Here is a 6,995-nt window from a genome sequence, read left to right as displayed (position 1 = left end):
ACCACACACGGTTAAGAGAAACTTGTGTGTCTTTGGGGTGGCCCCTGCCCACGTATATAAAGGAGGCACTACAAAAAAATACACTTCCGTGATGATACGTGTTTGTCACAGTAGGTCGCGTTTGTTGTCATGCATGTACATCCATGACTAATTTATGACAGAATCAAGATAGTCATACCTGTGCTGTCGTAGAAGTGTTCCATGACATTACCAAAATTATCATCACGAAAGTGTCCACTTCCATGATGATAAATCGCGCATCACAGAAGTGCTTTCGTCAAGGGTGACCGACATGTGGCATCCACCATAACGAAACGCTGTTAAGCTATCGGGTCGGGTTTTGGATCCGATAACCCGTTAACAGCCCCGACCAATGGGGATTTTCCACGTGTAAAATCATCATTGGCTAGAGGAAACACGTGTCGGCTCACCGTTGGGACAGATGTCATCCGCTCATTGGACCGAAGGCGCCTATGATACGGCGACACGTGGGACGGCCCAACAGAGGCCCATTCCTGTGAAAAGGCCGGCCCGTTTGACTTGGTCAAAAGGTGGCGGGCCGGCCCACGGAAAGCCTGTTAACAGCCTGTTCACATATAGCCCATTTACAACCCGCTAACCCAGGGCCCGTTACGCCCTATCCGAATTAGGCCCAGTAGCGTCATCTGGGTCGTCCAATATGATTCATCCCGTTTTAACTTCCAGCCCATGTGTGGCCCATGACTTCTTTCGGCCCATATGAGGACCTTTGTAACTCTTGGCCCATTAACGACCCATGGTGAAACTGGCCCGTAATGAACAGTGTATCACTTTATGCCCATTAACGGCCCGTTATTCCATTGGGCCGTTTCCAGCCGAAGTTATCTTTCAGCCTTCTCAGGGCCCATTGATTCTTGGGCTCACTTGCAGCATTCGGTTACATACGGCCCGATACTGTCATTTTCTGCTTGTGGGCCAAATTCAGCCCGTCGTTACAGTCGTCCCGTTTGCGGACCGTTAATACGTTGGGCCATTCATGTCAAAAAAAAACCCGTTGGACTGTTTTCATAGAGTTATCAAATACGGCCTATTAATGGCCCGTTATGGTCCACAAATAGTACGGCCCATGATTGGCGAAATGATGATACGCCCCGTAGAAGGCCCATGGATCCTACGGCCCGTATGAGGCCCATGGATAGTACGGCCCATAGAAGGCCCATGGATCGTATGGCCCGTAGAAGGCCCATGGACCCTACGGCCCGTAGAAGGCCCATTGATCCCTACGACCCGTATAGAAGGCCGATGGATCGTACGACCCGTATAGAAGGCCAATGGTCCTACGGCCGAACGAAGGCTCATGGATCATACGACCTGCAGGAGGCCCATGGTTACAACAGTCTGTGTGTTGCCATGATTATTTTGGCCTAGTTACCAAAAATAGGCTATTGTGGCCACTAGAAAAACACAGAAAAAGAACTGCAGTGAATACAAGCAAACAACTAAACAAGACAATAAGAAAATAAATAAGCAAGCAATTAAGGCTAGCCTATTACCGCTATTACACATATTACATCCACTGGGCATCAAAGTTTGCCACCTGTGCAAATATAGGGAACAAAGCAACATATTACATACACTGGCCGTCAAAATTGGCCACCAGTGCAAATAAACGCGACAGCAAAACAAGAGCATAACTGAAACAACTTCAGAAGAGCTCAAGAAACGTTATCCTGGGTATCCACCATGCTGGCAATAAGCTTAGCAAGCTGATTAGCTTTGTCCTGTTTGGCGCTAAAATCCTCCAACGCTTGCTGTTGCAGCAGAAAGTATGCATATGAATGCTCCAGGGACTTTCGCAGTCCTTCCGCTTCTTGTCGCAGCACAGCTGATCGATGTCTTTCATCTTGTAGTTGAGACTCAAGAAACCGAACTGATTCAGACAGTGAGTTTGAATAGCTTGTGCAAGCGGTAGTGGCCAGTAACTCGAACACTAAACCAAGACAGGACTTTGGGGTTGTCTTGCTGTCTTCAAGATAGTCTTCCTTAGCTGTTTTATCAGCTTTGTTGGAGACCAACAAGGATGTGTCACTATCCTGAACCTTATTTACATTACTTTCATTACCATTGCTTAATAAGTCACTCTTCCCCAATATTCTGTCAGCATTCTAAAAGAAGAAACAAGCAGACACATAACAAGTTTAGCATGTACTAGTATATGAAACTCATTTTGGTGAACCAGTTCATTAGTAAGGTGGACACGATTAAACTACCAAGTCTTCTATTACCAAGTACTAGTACATAATAAAAGTATCAAACAAACATATATCTATGTCCTATGGTCACTGCATTGTCTTGCCAAATAAAAATAAAGACACGGTTCAAATCATATCAGTTCAAGACAAAGCAGCAGTGAAAGAATACAAAGCGTGGGAAACTACACGGCACAACAAGATTTTAGATGGGTACCACGGTCTACATGTACAACAACACTATTGGCTCTGTTGTGATGCTAGTAATGTGCATGATATGAAAGTCAACTGTATATACAATTGAAATTGAAATCAAAAGAGCTATTGATAAGAGCAAACGTGTTAAAGAAACATGCGTGAACATACCTGTTGTGCCATTGGAGTTTCGATTGGATCCTTCAATTTAAAAATAAGTTTGTATCAGTAAATACAGTGATACAAGAGCAAAGCAATCATAGTTAAAAAGGCGCGCCTAAGCGAGCGCTTAAGCGCGCCTAGGCTCTAGGCGTTGGCAAAACGCATTGCGCATAACTATGCTTAATCTGTGCATAACTGCGCATAAGCATGCGTTTTGGTCACTAAAGTGCAAGGCGGTGGCAAAACGCACAATTAACGCCTAGCGCTTTTTTGAACTATGATAGCAATGGAATCTTAAATTAGAACAGTTGTTCTTCAGGTTTAGGCACTTGTTCTACATGAACAGAGTATAGTAAGACGCAAGAATATAATACTTAAAAATAGAAAATGAGCTCATAGACCTTACCGCATTCTTGGTTCAGGACCAGTACAGAACAAGGCGTTCCCAGTCATCGTCCAGTAAATGTGTCTCAAGAGAACGTAAGAGAATTTGATGAGTTTCTTTGCCGGTGAAGTACGTTTTCTTCAGGTAATTCCGATATTGCCACCAAGCATTCTTGAAGATAGCAGAGGTATTAGCACAGGTTATCTCATCCTGAATTTCCAAATCGGTCCTTCTCTATAGAGAAAAATGGGAAAATTTACTGTATTATAACCATCATGGATGTAGGATGTATGGGACGAAGCAAAGTAATTGCCATGAATAACATTACTTACACATAACTCCTGGACAAACACCTGCAACTGGCATTTCCCTTCATCTTCAGTATAATATTTCCAGGATGGGAAGATACGCACATACGATTTAACAACATCAAATGCGATAGATGCTAAACTATGACTGGCTGGTTGTGCTTCCTCCGCAGGAATAGGCGTACTAATCGGTGGAGTTGGGGTTCGCCGTGATAGTACTGGCCCTTTGGGCACTGGAGCTGCCTTACTAACTGCTCTTGTTTGGGAGCTCTGTGGTGGAGATAGTGCCGTGTCAACAGGAACTGGGTTACTATCGGCTGGGGTTGGGGTTAGATTGGGTGAAGCTGGTTCTCTGTCCATCGCAGTAGGGGTACAATCTGCGAGAGTTTGGGTTATGTGTGGTAGGGCTGGTTCTTGTGCATGTACAACCGGGGTGCTATCTCCACCAAGAGGTAGCACTGTTTTATTTGAAGACCGTGTTTTTATTCCGCTAGATACTGGCATCAGCCGCTCCAATTCAAATGGCTGATAAACATGAAACATAGTTGAATGTACAGACATTGTATGAGAGACAGATGCAATAGATAGTGTGGAAAAAAGAGGGCGTGAAATAGTTGACATGTATATTGTTTAACTAAAACGGATAGCATGACATAATTTCACATATATGATGTCTATCTAAACTGGATAGCATAGCATAACATAATTCGAAGATATGATGAATAACTAAACAGGATCGCATGACATAATTCACCTACATGTTATCTAAGTAATCAGGATCACATCATTTAATTCACATATGTGATTTATATGCTAAACAGAGGGCATTCGATATGATGTCTGAACTAAGAACATGGTGTTGAGTATTGTGTATATGATGTCTAAACTATGCAATGCAAGACACCGTATGCATGACATGAGCAGTATAACCGTGCCAAGTTAGAGCATACACCTCAGTAGGGGAATAGGACTGGTCATCTGTCTCTGAATCCATCTCTGAGGAGCTATCGGGACCCAACAAGAGATCTGCTTCGACAGGTAGCACTGTCTGCTCTGAAGGCCTTGTTTTCACTCCAGATTTTTCCATCTCCCACCCAAATGGCTGATTCATAGGAAGAGTAGTTTAATCTACAAACATTGTCGACAAATGGAAATGTAATGAAGAAAAGGATGGGCAAGATATCATTGAAATATATGATGCCTGGTTAAACAGGATGGCATTGCACATTTCACATATATTATGGCTGGCTAAAAGACATGAGACTGCATAATTCCCATATATAATATAGAAACTAAACAGGTGGCATTACAGAACATGTCTAAACTAAGCAGATGACATATATGATGTCAAAAGTAGGCACTGCAAGGCAATATATGCATGATATGACTAACATCATCATGCCAAGGTAGAGCAAACACCTTGGGGGGTAAATAGGAGTGGTCAGCGGCGTCTGAATCCGCCTCATAACAGATATCTTCCTCTGGATTACAATCTGGAGAGGGGTGGGGAGGGGTTTGCCATTGAACCCACCATGAAGCGATGTCTGCATGACATTGTATTGCCGCGCAAAAACTCTTTTATTTTTCTCTACATGTTCAGCATGACTGTGTACAATATCTGACATGCATACGAAAAAATATGGTGAGATTATGTAAGGAGAGCATGCAGAAACTTAGAGTGATGGTAACAACCAGTGGATGGATCCAAAAATAATGATAGCAGGCTAATGATTGCTTTAAATTAATAAAAAGACAGATGATGATTGCTTTACTATTTGTTTCCCACCCAAGATAAACAACATAGGCATACCCTAGGTGAACCAGATATTAGATAGACATACTATTCATTGCTGCCTCGATATGTGCCCCACAACTAATTTAGAACTCAAGTTTGAACACTAATTTGGACCTGAGTTGGGAGTCCAAGAGCTGGACAGGACGATAAAGTAGCAGGTAAGTTTAAGCAATGCATAACATAAGCAGAAGCAAAAGAGTGCGACCTCTCTTGTGGACCCGTGTACTCCTCAGGTTCATCTGCTGAGTCGATGATGGTGATGCCGTTGGGGTGGGTGCCGACGGCAGGGAAGGAGATCTAAGGCGGCGAAAGACGGTCAGGAGTCATGATGTCTGGTTTGGTGGATGTTTCTTTGATGGAGCAGCTCAGGTGAGGTGGACGACGTCACGGCAGGAGCAGGACAAACCACACAAAGTTCCCTTCGACTCGTACCTGTAACTGAAGTAATTCTGTAAGGGATCATTTGGCTTGCATGATTCTTAAAATGCAGGGATAGGAAAAACACCGGAATAGGATAGGAAAATGCACATGGTAAACAGAGCATTTGTAAACACAGGATTTCTGTCAACTTGGGTGTTTGGTTTACAGGAATTGGAAGAGCAGAGGAATGCAAAGAAACATGGCCAAAATAAAGAGAAACCGTATGAAAGTGTGTACAGTTAGAATGTTATTCTGGCACTAATGCACTTGGTCTTGTTTTCATGCATAGGATTTTGAAAAGTAGATCCAGGTGGATGTTTTGCTTCATTCCTTTCAACAATATGCATGAATAATTGAATAGTAGAGTGCCATTGGAAAATTCCCTATTGCTATGTTTTTCTGTTGAACCAAAATAGCCCTAATGGATCGACGTGAATGTATAGTAATAAGTGATGCAACAAGTGTACAACCTCTTTGCCGTAGCCGTGTCGACCTCAGCATCATTGGGTTGGTCACTGAAGCAGTTGAGGCAGAAGTGGCTGTCAGAGGTGTGAAGGAAGATCTGAGGAATCTGTAGACGTTGTCCAGGGCGCTGCTCTGTTGTGATGGATCGTTCTGTCGTTGGAGCAGCTCCGGTGAGCCATAAGACGTCAAGGCTGAAGTAGCACAAGACAGACATCGTCAATCTCAAGTGGGATTCTAATAGCATCTCCAATAGATGATGTAAAATGGAGGTAAAATTAACATCACATAAACCACCTGACTACAACAGATGAGGTAAAAACTGTTGACTCTGAACTTAACTGTCGAGACTGAAATTTACTGTGGAATCTGAATGCTACTGTCGAAACTGAACGCAATGGTAGCAGAGAGGCACTTGACATGTAGTTTAGGGAGGGCCTGTAGTTCATCTTCAACCTGCACCCCCTGAGCCGCCAGCCACCACCGGCCGAACCGCCGGCCGCAGCGCCACCTCGCCGCCCCGAAACAACTCGCCACCGCCGCCCCGGCCAGCCCTCTAGGCCCCCCGCCCCCACCCTGAACCCTAAGATAGATAGTGGGGTACCTCTCTGGCGAGCCCCCGTCCCCGCTGCGGGTGGTTCTTCCTTAACTACGGTGAGCCCCCCCCCAACCCCTGAAAATTGACTAACCCAAAAGTCGATTCAGTAGACTGAAGTGTGGCTTAATCGGAGTAGAGCAGCAGAACGAGCAAGGGGGAGAGCAGCAACAACAGCTGGGCGAGCGAGCGATCGAGCGAGAGCCGAAGCAGCAGCAGCTGCGCGAGCGAGCGAACGAGAGCCGGAGCAGCAGCAGCAGATCCGGCTGGTATGGCCGCCGCCGCCGAAGGGGCCTCACACTGGGGGAGAGCCGCCGTGGAGATGTCGCCCGCGGTGCTGACTTCAAGGTAGCCGCTCCATGGGGGTGCGGGATGGAGCACCGTCGGTGCTGGGAGGTCGAGTTAAGGAGAAGGTGCGATGCGATGAGTGTACAACCTCTTTGGT

Source organism: Triticum aestivum, chromosome 3B (assembly GCF_018294505.1).
Source record: "Triticum aestivum cultivar Chinese Spring chromosome 3B, IWGSC CS RefSeq v2.1, whole genome shotgun sequence".
NCBI classification, from domain to species: Eukaryota; Viridiplantae; Streptophyta; class Magnoliopsida; order Poales; family Poaceae; genus Triticum; species Triticum aestivum.
This window is presented reverse-complemented; position numbering follows the sequence as displayed.